Raw genomic sequence first — 13,754 nt, 5'->3', positions numbered from 1 at the left:
TTTGCTATTATAATGGCTTAGTAACAATGAGCTTGAGGGTGCAATGCAGAGGTGCTGGAAAATGCTTTGCACCAATGGGACACTAATGGAGCCAACAGCCACTTTTTAGATGCCACTAAGTTTCCACAGTGTTTGCTTCTATAATGGCTTAGTAAAAATGAGCTTTAGGGTGCAATGCAGAGGTGCTGGAAATTTCTTGGCACCAGTGGGACACTAATGGAGTCCAACAGCCACTTTTTGGATGCCACTAAGTTTGCTCAGTGTTTGCTATTATAATGGCTTAGTAGAAATGAGCTTGAGGGTGCAATGCAGAGGTACTGGAAATTGCTTGGCACCAGTGGGACACTGATGGAGTATAACAGCCACTTTTTGGATGCCACTAAGTTTGTTCAGTGTTTGCTATTATAATGACTTAGTAAAAATGAGCTTGAGGGTGCAATGCAGAGGTGCTGAAAATTGCTTGGCACCAGTGGGAAACTAATGGAGTCCAACAGCCACTGTTTGGATTTCACTAAGTTTGCTTAGTGTTTGCTATTATAATGGCTTAGTAAAAATGAGCTTGAGGGTGCAATGCAGAGGTGCTAGAAATTGCTTGGCACCAGTGGGATACTATGGTAGTCCAACAGCCACTTTTTGGATGCCACTAAGTTTCCTCAGTGTTTGCTATTACAATGGCTTAGTAACAATGAGCTTGAGGGTGCAATGCAGAGGGGCTGGAAATAGCTTTGCACCAATGGGACACTAATGAAGTCCAACAGCCACTTTTTAGATGCCACTAAGTTTCCTCAGTGTTTGCTATTATAATGGCTTAGTAACAATGAGCTTGACGGTGCAATGCAGAGGTGCTGGAAATTGCTTGGCACCAGTGGGACACTAATGGAGTCCAACAGCCACTTTCTGGGTGTCACTAAGTTTCCTCAGTGTTTGCTATTATAATGGTTTAGTAAATATGAGCTTGAGGGTGCAATGCAGAAGTGCTAGAAATTGCTTGGCACCAGTGGGACACTAATGGAGTCCAACAGCCACTTTTTGGATGTCACTAAGTTTGCTCAATATTTGCTATTATAATTGCCTAGTAAAAATGAGCTTGAGGGTGCAGTGCAGAGGTGCTGGAAAATGCTTTGCACCAATGGGACACTAATGGAGCCAAAACCAACTTTTTAGATGCCACTAAGTTTCCTCAGTGTTTGCTATTATAATGGCTTAGTAAAAATGAGCTTGAGGGTGCAATGCAGAGGTGCTAGAAATTGCTTGGCACCAGTGGGATACTATGGTAGTCCAACAGCCACTTTTTGGATGCCACTAAGTTTCCTCAGTGTTTGCTATTATAATGACTTAGTAAAAATGAGCTTGAGGGTGCAATGCAGAGGTGCTCCAAATTGCTTGGCACCAGTGGGACACTAATGGAGTCCAACAGCCACTTTTTAGATGCCACTAAGTTTCCTCAGTGTTTGCTATTATAATGGCTTAGTAACAATGAGCTTGAGGGTGCAATGCAGAGGTGCTGGAAAATGCTTTGCACCAATGGGACACTAATGGAGCCAACAGCCACTTTTTAGATGCCACTAAGTTTCCTCAGTGTTTGCTATTATAATGGCTTAGTAAAAATGAGCTTGAGGGTGCAATGCAGATGTGCTGGAAATTGCTTGGCACCAGTGGGACACTAATGGAGTCCAACAGCCACTTTTTGGATGCCAATAAGTTTGCTCAGTGTTTGCTATTATAATGGTTTAGTAAAAATGAGCTTGAGGGTGCAATGCAGAGGTGCTGGAAATAGCTTGGCACCAGTGGGACACTAATGGAGTCCAACAGCCACTTTTTGGATGCCACTAAGTTTCCTCAGTGTTTGCTATTATAATGGCTTAGTAAAAAAGAGCTTGAGGGTGCAATGCAGAGGTGCTGGAAATTGCTTGGCACCAGTGGGACACTAATGGAGTCCAACAGCCACTTTTTGGATGCCACTAAGTTTGCTCAGTGTTTGCTATTATAATGGCTTAGTAAAAATGAGATTGAGGGTGCAATGCAGAGGTGCTGGAAATTGCTTGGCACCAGTGGGATACTAATGGAGTCCAACAGCCACTGTTTGGATGCCACTAAGTTTGCTCAGTGTTTGCTATTATAATGGCTTAGTAAAATTGAGCTTGAGGGTGCAATGCAGAGGTGCTGGAAATTGCTTGGCACCAGCGGGACACTAATGGAGTCCAACAGCCACTTTTGGATGCCACTAAGTTTGCTCAGTGTTAGCTAATAAAATGACTTAGTAAAAATGAGCTTGAGGGTGCAATGCAGAGGTGCTAGAAATTGCTTGGCACCAGTGTGACACTAATGGAGTTCAACAGCCACTTTTTGGATGCCACTAAGTTTGCTTAGTGTTTGCTATTATAATGGCTTAGTAAAATTGAGCTTGAGGGTGCAATGCAGAGGTGCTGGAAATTGCTTGGCACCAGTGGGACACTAATGGAGTCCAACAGCAACTTTTTGGATGCCACTAAGTTTGCTCAGTGTTAGCTATTATAATGGCTTAGTAAAAATGAGCTTGAGGGTGCAATGCAGAGGTGCTGGAAATTGCTTGGCACCAGTGGGACACTAATTGAGTCCAACAGCCACTTTTTGGATGCCACTATGTTTGCTCAGTGTTTGCTATTATAATAGCTTAGTAAAAATTAGCTTGAGGGTGCAATGCAGCGGTGCTGGAAATTGCTTGGCACCAGTGGGACAGTAATGGGGTCCAACAGCCACTTTTTGGTTGCCACTAAGTTTGCTCAGTGTTTGCTATTATAATGGCTTAGTAAAAATGAGCTTGAGGGTGCAATGCAGAGGTGCTGGAAATTGCTTGGCACCAGTGGAACACTAATGGAATCCAACAGCCACTTTTTGGATGCCACTAACTGGCAGCACTCTTTTAAATTAAAATGGCTTTGCAAAAATGTGCAGGAGGGGAGAATGCAGATGTGGTGGGACTTGCTTGGCAAAAGTGGCACAATAATGGAGGACAGCAGCCACTCTTTAGATGGCACTAACTGGCAGCACTCTGCAATTAAAATGGCTTTGCAAAAAAGGGTAGGAGGGTACAGTGGCTGGGTTGTGGGTCAGTGTAGAGGAAAAGAAGCCTCACTTGCTATCCCTTCTAATGGTGAAATGCAGCAAGGAATTCCCTGAGCTTAGCTACACAGACGCTGTTATCTGAAGCTGTAAAAAGCATTTTCATGGACCTGACTGTCACCTATGGCTCTGAGCCAGCTGTAATTAGCCCTCAAAAGGGCTGAAATAAACTTCTGTCCCTAATCTGTAGAACGCTGTGTGTGTAGCGTTCACAGCAGGATCGGCGGCAGGAGCTGCGTGAGCGGTGACTAACACCCAGACGCAGAATGCAGATAATGGTGTGCTGGAGGAAAATGTCCGTTTTTATAATGCAAGAACATGTGACATGGACAGCCTATGACACATGCCCTTGCTTCTCTGGCAAAAAGTACAATTAGCCGTGTGTGTGTCTGGGATTGGCTGATATACTGGCCCGCCCCACCCCACTACACGCGCGCTTAGGGAAGGAAGAAAAAAAAAAAAAGAATGGCGATCGCCATTATCCCAGCAGCAGTGATCTGAATGCGCAGCCCCCGCACACTATATGCTGAATTTTGATAATAGTGTGAGTCACAGAGTGACTCACACTTTTATAGTGAAAAGCCAGCTAGAAATTAACTAGGCTTTTTTGCTGATAGAACCATTCTTGAACGTAACTCGAGCTAACGAACTTTTAGCAAAAAGTTCGAGTTCTAGTTTGATCTAGAACACCCCCCAAAATCACTCGAACCACGAACTGGAGAACCACGAACCGCGCTCAACTCTAATGGTCACCGGTCTGTCAGCAGTAACGTCACCGCTTACAGCCCACAGCCTCTGCTCATTCTCACTGAGTGATTAGACTGCACGGGGAGCAGCAGCGTCTTCCTCCCATGCAGTGCTGTCTGATGTAGCAGAGCTGCATGGGTTGAAGGAGAAAGAAGACAGAAGACCAGGATCGTGGAGGGCTGACCGGGAGTAATAAACATGGAGTCTCTACTGTGTCTGTATTGATTTCTATTAAAGTATTTTTTCTCTGTGTGGTGTCTTTTTTTAACCCTTTATTGGAGATTCTTAATGGCCGAGTCAAACTTGCCTGACATTAAGAATCTCTGGCTTAATACTAGCTAGTAAAACAAAGCTAGTATTAACTCAAAAGTGCCATTTTCTGGGGCGGCTGCGGACTGCAATTCGCAGCAGAGGGGCCCAGAAAGCTCGGACCAACCTGTGCTGCGGATTCCAATCCCGAGCTGCCTAATTGTACCCGGCTGGACACAAAAATGGGGCGAAGCCCACGTCGTTAATTTTTTAATTATTTCATGAAATTCATGAAATAATTAAAAAAAGGGCTTCCCTATTTTTTTAGTTCCCAGCCGAGTACAAATAGGCAGCGGGGGGTTGGCGGCAGCCCGTACCTGCCTGCTGTACCTGGCTAGCATACATAAATATGGCGAAGCTCACGTCATTTTTTTTTTAGTTTTTTGGCAAAAAAAATAAAAAATGCTTTCCTGGATTTTCCAATTGCCAGTGAAGGTAACACCAAGCAGTGGGGGTAAGCAGCCAGTAGCTGCTTGGATTAGCCTTAGCTAGCAATACAAAAAATGCAGCGGGAGCCCATATATATTTTTTTAATTATTTATTTAAATAACCAAAAAAAAAAAATGGGCCGGACATCACAGTACTGTAAAAATAAATCATTAAAAAAAATGACGTAGCGCTCCGCGGTATTTTTGATTCTCAGCGCAGATAAAGCAGACAGCTATGGGTTGTCACCCCCATCTGCCTGGCGTTACCTTGGCTGGCAATCAAAATACAGGGAAGCCCATTAGTTTTTTTTATTTAAAAAAATATAGTTAAAAAAAAAATGACGTGCGGTCCCCCCATTTTTGATAGCTAGCTAGGGTAAAGCAGATGACTGTAGCCTGAAAACCACAGCTGGCAGCTTTACTGTGGTTGGTGATCCATTGTGGAGGTCACCCCAGGCTCTTTTTTATAATTATTTTATAAATAATAATAATTACAAAAAAAAAGTAGGGTCCCCCCAAATTGGATCACCAGCCAAGGTAAAGCAGACTGTTGTGGTCTGGTATTCTCAGGGTGGGAAGGTCCATAGTTATTGGCCTTTCACAGCTTAAAAATAGCAGGCTGCAGGTGCCCCAGAAGTGGCGCATCCACTAGATGGCGCTTCACCCAAGCTCATCCCGTGCCCTGGTGCAGTGGCAAACGGGGTAAATAAATGGGGTTGATACTAGCTGTAAGGTCACCTGACATCAAGCCCAGCAGTTTGTGATGTCATGACGTCTATCAGATACCCGACATCACAAACTGTCAGTACTAACAAAAAAAATAGACAAAAAAAAAATATTTGAAAAAACACTCCCCAAAACATTCTGTCTTTCACCAATTTATTGTAAGGAAAAAAAATAAGGGGTTCCCACGACGACTCTGGACCGTCTAGAATATGGGGGAACACGCTCAGGGAATGTATCCCCCATTTTCTAGGAGTGCAGACCCTCCATGTGAGAAGTGTGGGTGCAATGAATCTGCACCCACTCTCCCAGGGTCCACAGCAGTAGAGTCCATGTCGTAACTGTTGCTACCAAAGCTGCAATGCCCTGCTAATGAGGTAAAGGCATGCCTAATCAGGAGAACTATACTAAATTTGCTAATAAAGGTATGTCCTAATATTATTACTATTCCACCTACTATATATTGGGGATAGGATCTTGGAGATGGGATACCCCTTTAAGTCCAGTTATCCAGCTGAACGAATACTAAACAACAGAGCTCGCTATTTAGACATGTTTTCTTGTGGCGTATAACGGACTGTCATGTTTGGTAGTCGTTCAGCAGGGAAACGATAAAATCAAATACCTCCATTTGGAAATGTAGTATAGCTCTCCTGATCAACTATGTTCCTTACCTCATGAGCAGGGCATTGCAGTAGCTTACAGATGTATGGTTACCACCACTCACTGTGTCTGAACACAGGAAGCTGAGCTGACAGCCGCTCTGTGCATGCGGCAGTGTCTATTGTGAAGGAGGGGGCCGCGGGGGATCAACGCTGCACAGGTACCGTGGGACACCAGGGAACACCGGTGGGGTTATAGGGTATGATCTGGCAGGGCCTGGGGAGGAGTTTTCTGTCACATGTGTCATGGCACATGCGACAGAAATTAGAGGAGTAGGGTGAATGCGGCCGGCGCGCTGCTGTGCGCGCGGCCATCTTGGATTTCCGGGAGGGGGGCACTTTGGCGACACCGGGGGACCGGGGTGGAGATTTATCTCCCATCTGACATGTTTGTTCATGCCAGATGGGAGATAAATAATTTTTTACTGGCGCTGTCATTTACTGTAACGTGATCATCGGTATACGGTGTATACCGGTGATCACGTGAGTGGGGACCGGAAAAACCGGCCTGAATCATGATCTCCAGGGTCTCAGCTACCCCCTGAAACCCCGGAGATTTTCTGACGCTGGGGGGCGCTATTCACTTATTTCTGCCTGCTGTTTATAAACGGAAGATCAGAATAAGGCTACATTCACACGACCGATCCGTTTTTGCGGTCCGCAAAAAATGGTCCATTTTTTACGCGGATGCATCCATGTGGCATCCGTTTCCGTTCCGTATACGGTCCGTATGTCATCCGTTTGTCATCCGTGTGCCTTCCGTACCGCAAAAAAACTGAAGGAGAAAAAATACATAAATTTACCCAGGATCCATAGCTTCAACCTACATGAGGCGGTCACATGTTCACTCCAGTGCCATTTTCTACTGCTTTTCACAGCGTAGAGCACTCTAGTGATTTTCCTGTGCTTGTACACTTCATAACAGTGTTTTCTGTCATTATAATGGCAGAAAGACACATAATGTCCCACTCTCCTGCATTTTGTAATTTTGCACCCTTTGGTGCCTTTCATGTGGCACTAAGGGGTGCTTAGCCTTGTATTTAGCCAAAAAAATAAATAAATTTAAAAAAAAAAATTTGATAGCCAGCTAGGGTAAAGCAGACGGCTGCAGCCTGCAGACCACAGCTGGCAGCTTCACCTTGGCTTGTAATCCAAAACTGAAGGCACCCCACGCTTTTATTTTAGATTAAATAAATAATAAAAAAAAAAAAACACGTGGGGGTCCCCTCAAAATTGGATCACTAGCCAAGGTAAAGCGGACAGCTGGGGTCTGATATTTTCAGACTAGGAAGGTCCATGGTTATTGGACTCTCCCCAGCCTAAACATAGCAGGCCACAGCCGCCCCAGAAGTGGCGCATCCATTAGATGCGCCAATCCTGGTGCTTTGCTCCAGCTCATCCCGTTGCCCTAGTGCGGTGGCAAACGGGGTAATATATGGGGTTAATAGCAGATGCATAATGTCACCTGGCATCAAGCTCTGGGGTTCGTGATGTCAGTCATCTATCAGATACCCGACATCACCAACCCAGTCAGTAATAAAAAATAAATAGACGACAAACACATTTTTATTTGAAAAAACACTCCCCCAAAACATTCCCTCTTTCACCAATTTATTAGAAAGATAAACAAATCCAGGTCTGGTGTAATCAAAGGGAGTCCCATGACGATCCATACCATAGTCAATGTCCCAGTGAATGAAGAGCAGAATGTTCCATATTGGCTGGGATAGCAATGCAGTGACCTGAGTTAACATCAACAGGTAAGCCCAGGTCACTGCAGGGGATGACGAGCGCTGCTGTCAGGAGCGAGGTACATTACCTGCGGTGATCGCTGATAGCAGAGCTGTCACTAAGTTCAATGACCGCCGCCTTCACAAACCAAGTATCGCGGGAGCCTGTGACGTCACCGCTAGTGACGGTCTTGGGTCGGCAGCGAGAGGAGATGTGACAAGCGGCGGCCATGGAAGACAGTGACAGCGCTGATGTCAGGAGGGCAGGACTTCATCATCACCGCAGGTAAGGAACTTTACTAATCTCCTGATGGCAGCGCTTGTCAACCCTGCGGCTGCTATCACTGCTGTGCGGGCATATGCTGACACTGCTGTGTGGGCATATGCTGACACTGCTGTGCGGGCAGCCGCGGACACCGTACAGTGTGGGCATATGTTGACACTGCAGTGTGGGAAGCTGCGGACACCGTACAGTGCGGGCAGCTGCGGACACTGCTGAGCGGGCAGCTGCGGACACACTACAGTGCGGGCATATGCTGACACGGCTGTGTGGGCAGCTGCGGACATTGTAAAGTGCGTGCAGCTGCAGACACTGCTGAGCGGGCAGCCGCGGGGCTGGAGCGGTACACACGGAAGTCACACGTAAGTGCTTCTGTGTGGCTTTCGGGGATTTTTGCACACTTAGCCAGGGTACACATCGGGTTACTAAGCAAAGCGCTTTGCTTGGATACCCGACATTTACCCTTGTTACCAGCTTACCACAGGCTGCCAGCGATGGCTCCCTGCACATGTAGCTGTGAAAAGCCACGCTTTTGGTGATCAAACCGTTCTCGAACGTAACTCGAATTGCCGAACTTGTAGCAAATTGTTCGAGTTCGTCGAACGACTCGAACACCCCCCAAAATTACTCGAACATGAAATTGGCGAACCTCGAACATCGCTCATATCTACAGATTAGCTTTAAATATGTTATTGAGCTCTAAGACCCTCTTCACATGTCAGTGAAAAACACAGATGTTTTTCACTGACGTGTTAAAGATGCATATGTCCCTTTTTGTGTCCAATGATTTTGGCACACGTGTGATCTCTGTTTGCTATCTGTGATAATACATGGAGATCAGGCACTTATTATATTCACCAGACTGCGCTGCTGCTGCTGTCTGTGGTGCTGAACTCTCCCGGATGCTGTTTCCAGCTGCCGCTGTCTCACCACTGCAGCTACTTCTGGGTCGGCTGTGCAGTGCATAACTGTATATGTATGAGAATAATTAGCTGGGCTGGAAACAAAGGGCAGCAGCGGCCGGAGACAGCATCACTGGAGACAGGTGAGTTTAAAAAGCTTTTTATTTTCAATGTACGTGTTTTTCTGGTAAGTTGTTTATGGATCATACCGTTGTGTGGGCCGTGGGACATGAGTGATGCCAGAAAAAAACGAACATGTCTCCATGCGGAAATCACGGACACGCGTGTACACCGCGCTGAGACACGGTAAGTGAGAAATCACTGATGTGTGCGCAGACCCATTGATTTTACTGGGTCTGCGTATGTCCATGATTCTGGTATGTATAAAAACTGTCACATACGTACCAGAATCACTGAAGTGTGAAGGGGGCCTAATACAGTTGATTCTCTAACTACTCTATACTGAAAAGCTTGGTTATCTTAGGGTTTACATGAAAATATGCATTGAGTCAAATCACAATAAAAATTAATTTATGACCTTGGTTTTGATCTTGGTATTAGTAGATATGACTATACTAATTTCAAAATGCCTACACATCTACATTATCTAATCTCACATTTCCATTTGAAGGAAAACCTGCATATTGTAGGGCTAAGATGTTGACCTCTTCTATTTTTCTCTTCATTAGATATTCATTGCATTACTGCAATTACCTTCAGAGATGGCAGAACATTCTCAATTACCTGCATCTGTTTAAGGATCATTGCGCTCACTCCACCGTCTGCTTTGTCCCATGGATGAGTTTTCCAGCATCTTTCTCACTTAGAATTTGAGAACTCATAAAAACTCTTTTATATGAATGCTGATTGGTGACATTTTCCACCATTTTCCACTCTCCACTGTAAAGATGGGCAGTGAGCCCCATAGGGGTGAATAGGCCCCATAACGATCGTGAGGGTTCAGGGTAGGAATGGGTTAAGGCATTATGGCTAGAAGGTTGTATATGGGGCTTTTGGATTGGTGGGAGAAACGGCAAAGGGTATTGGGGGATAGACTGGAAGGGGTGGGGTGTTGCAGGGGGTATAAAGGGGGCTGTGCATAGGTCACTGCCTTTTTTGTCCTACAACCAGTGTGTCCCACCTGTGCTGCTGCATCGCTGATCTGCAAGATGGGGTCCTGGCTGCACTGCTGGTGGGACCTCTGAAGCCATCGTGGACGTGCTGCGGGAGCAGCTGGCGGCGGTCTGGGGGGCTGGAACGGTTAGGCCTGCTGCTCCTGCACCCGGGCCTGCGCTGCGCGCTCGGCGGGCGTGACCACCGGAGCGCTACTTCCCCGGCGGGGGGAGAAGGAACAGATCTGGGAGCGCCCTCGGGGACCCTCCGGGGCAGCTGAGCTCTCCTTACCTGCCTGGAGAGTCACCGGCCGCCGGGAGGAATCCTCGCCGGAGATCCCGTGGGCCGGAAGTGGGCGGAGCTTCGGTGAGGCCTACTTCCAGTTTGCGGCCTGCACGGCCCCGGACCGGAGCGACGGCAGCCCCCAGTGAAGTGCTGGCTGGGGGTGGTGCCCAGCGTTATGGAGCGGGAGCGGAGCCCCCCCCCCTGCAGGAGGCAGGGCGAAGATCGGTGAGTGAGGGGCAGCGCAGATCGGAGCGGCAGCCAGAGAGGACTGGGAGCAGGGCTCTGCAATCCACAGGGCCGGATGCTCCGGTCAGTAATAACGGTCCCCCCCAGCGGGGATCAGGCTGGGGGGAGTTCCCTGCATACGTCGGAGCGGCACGGCCTCCCTGCAGTCGGCAGGGAGGGAGACCTGTACAAATGTCTGCAGTGGGGACGGCGCAGCAGGCAGGAGTGGAGGCAGAAAAGAAGAACGGCGGCAGGACGCCGCGTCACGGACAAGACAGAGGCCCAGCGGGAGACGCCCGGAGGAGCAGGGTGCGGTGACCGTGGGGGTTGACGGCCGCAGGAGGCAGGCTGTCCCCTCGCTGGTCCCCCCTGAGGACTTCAGCGGCGTTTCTGAAGCCGGCGAGGAAGAAGGACCGGAGGGGGCAGCTGGACGGAGTTAGCAACAGCAGGGCATTCGTGTTACGGCTGCTCCGGATTCGGTTCAGAGGCAGCTCGGTGAGAGGACAACCACTAGGTTTAATATTGTGGGTAGCGGGGGCGGGGGTTCCTCCGCGGGGGGTAGTATGCTGGGTACGGTCAGTCAGTCGGGGGTTACCCGGGGCGGAATTTTTGGGGTCAGCTGTTGGGGGGTGTTGCAGGGGTTGTTGGGCTGAACGGTTAGGACGGAGCGGGCCTGGGTTTCCGGCGGGGGCTTGGGTGGCCCCCCCGGTGGGTGTGCTGCCGGTTGTGCCGGTGCGCGAGGTAGAGGCTCACGAAGCTGTGCTGGCAGTTGTTGCGGGTCAGGCGGACGGCGCAGTGGCTGAGGCAGTGGTTAGCAAGGACGTGAAAAAGGAAAAAGAAAAGGAGGACGAGGTTGTGCGTTTGGATGATAGGGCACGGAGTGAAGTATACGTGTGCTTTGAAAGTCCGTTAGGGGTACATTAAAAAAAAAAAGGGAGGTGAGGGAGAAGATACGGAAAGGGAAGTAGGTGGAAATTTTTTTCCCTGCTCCCCTTGGAAAAGTTTAACTTGGACAAAGTGAAGCCAAGTGACTCCAAGAAGGGAAAGGAGGATGAGGTGAAAAGGAAGTATAGGTTGATCCCGAGAACTTTTACTAACTGGCTGCAGGCCTTTGTGACACTAGACAGTGTGATTGGGAAAAAGGAGCCGGAGCATCATCCCCCCCCTCCTTTCGGTTACATGGACTCGATCGGCGAGGCGTACAGAGGGTATGGTGGTTTAGGCTTGCAGCGATATGATGAGCAGTTCCGGCAACGGAAAGCTCTGCGGCCTGGCATCCAGTGGGACTACAAAGATATTTCCTTGTGGATGCGGTTAATGACGGCCCCGGCCCAGCCCTTTCGAGGGGGTGCCGGGAGCCCGGGTTCGAGCGGCGGGTCCCCGGCTGGTCAGAAAAAGGGGCATGCTGGCAATTTAATGAGGGGCAATGTAAGTTTGGGGCGTCGTATTGGTTACAATACGAGTGTTCCGGTTGTGGAGGTTCCCACTCTTTGGCCAGGTCTTTCACAAACGTTTAAGGGTAAGTTGGGGGAGGGGTCTGGAAAGGGAGGACGCCAGTGAGGGTAGAGGCGATGGTCCCCTATTTAAATAGATATCCGGATGTTCGGGCGGCGGAGCTGTTGGCGACAGGTTTTAAGGAGGGTTTCCGGATTCCGTTTGAATCCGTGGTGCCGGTGTTTCGCCCGGGTAATTTGAGGTCCGCTAAAAAAAACGTCCGGAGGTGGTAGGGAAAGAGCTGCAGAAGGGGGGGTAGTTGGGGATGATGGCGGGCCTGTTCAAGGACCCGCCATCCTCCAGCTTGATGATTTTCACCACTTGGGGTGGTACCCAAGAAGGAGCCGAACAAATTTTGGCTCATTCATCATTTATCCTATCCAGCAGGGTTGTCAGTGAACGATGGGATTTCACCTGAGTTGTCTGCGGTCTGTATGTCTCGTTTGACACGGCATTGGAGTCAGTGCGGGTAGCCGGGCATGGGGCCCTGATGGCCAAGGCGGATGGGGACGCAGCTTTTAGTTTATTTCCGGCATCCGGTGAGTTTTTCAGCTGTTAGGGTGCATGGGGGATGGTGAATACTGTGTGGATCGGTGCCTGCCCATTTGGTGGTTCCATTTCAAGTGTTTATTTTGAAGCGTTTTAGTTCTTTTGTGGAATGGGTAGTCAGGGATGTGGCAGGAGTCCATTCAGTGATCCACTATTTGTTTGATTTCTTTGCGTTGGCCCGGCGGGCTCCTTGGTTTGTTCCTTGTTGTTATTTACGTTCGGGAGGATAGCGCGAAGCCTGGGTATTTCGTCGGATAAAGAAAGCGGAAGGGCCAGTGACGGCTCGGGGTTTTTTGGGCATCAAAATTGATATGGTGGCTATGGACTGCCGATTGCCGGTGGGGCAAGCTGCGTGATTTAATGGCGTCAGTGCAGTTTTTGTATCAGGCTAAGAAAGTGCGGTTGCGGGATTTGCAGTCAGTGCTTGAAAAATTGAATTTTGCCTGTCGCATTGTGCCGATGGGGCGAATAGTTAATAGGCGATTGGAGAGCGCAGCTGCAAGGGTGACAGCTCCGGATCATTTTGTCAGAGTGACGAAGGTGATGAAAGGAGATCTGCTGGTGTGGGAGGTGTTTCTTGACCAATACAACGGAAAGCTGTTAAGGATGAGCAAGGCATTGTCAAATAGACAGCTGGAATTATTTACGGACGCGGGGGGGGCGTCGGGTTTTGGGACAATTTTTCAAACACATTGGTGTGTTGGGAAATGGCCACGGCTTTGAGTGGAAAAAGGGTCTGGTAAAGAATCTCGCGCTGCTGGATTTGTTTCCCATCTTAGTGGCAGTGGAGTTGTGGGGCCCCGAATTTGCAGGCTGGAAGCTTTGCATGCACTGTGATAACATGGCGGTGGTGCATTCTAGCAATTCACTGTCGGCTAAATCACCTCCCGTAGTGGGGGTACTTGAGGCATCTGGTGTTGCGTTGCTTGGCGCTAAACATTTGTGTGGTGGCGCGGTATGTGCCGGGGTACAAAATGAGGTAGCTGATGCGCTATCTCGGTTTCAGTTTCACAGGTTCCGGTGACTGGTGCCGGGAGCAGACGAGGGTGGAGAACTATGCCCGGAATGGCTGCGGGACCTGGCGTCTATGTAGCATATGAGGGAATTGGGAGATCGATGGCCGAGGCTACTTGTTGCCGATACCAGTCGGTGTGGCAGGAATGGGTAGAGTTGGTGAAGGTGGATTTTATGGAGCCTGGTTACAC

Source organism: Anomaloglossus baeobatrachus, chromosome 9 (genome assembly GCF_048569485.1).
Source record: "Anomaloglossus baeobatrachus isolate aAnoBae1 chromosome 9, aAnoBae1.hap1, whole genome shotgun sequence".
NCBI classification, from domain to species: Eukaryota; Metazoa; Chordata; class Amphibia; order Anura; family Aromobatidae; genus Anomaloglossus; species Anomaloglossus baeobatrachus.
Note: the sequence above shows the minus strand (reverse complement) of the source record.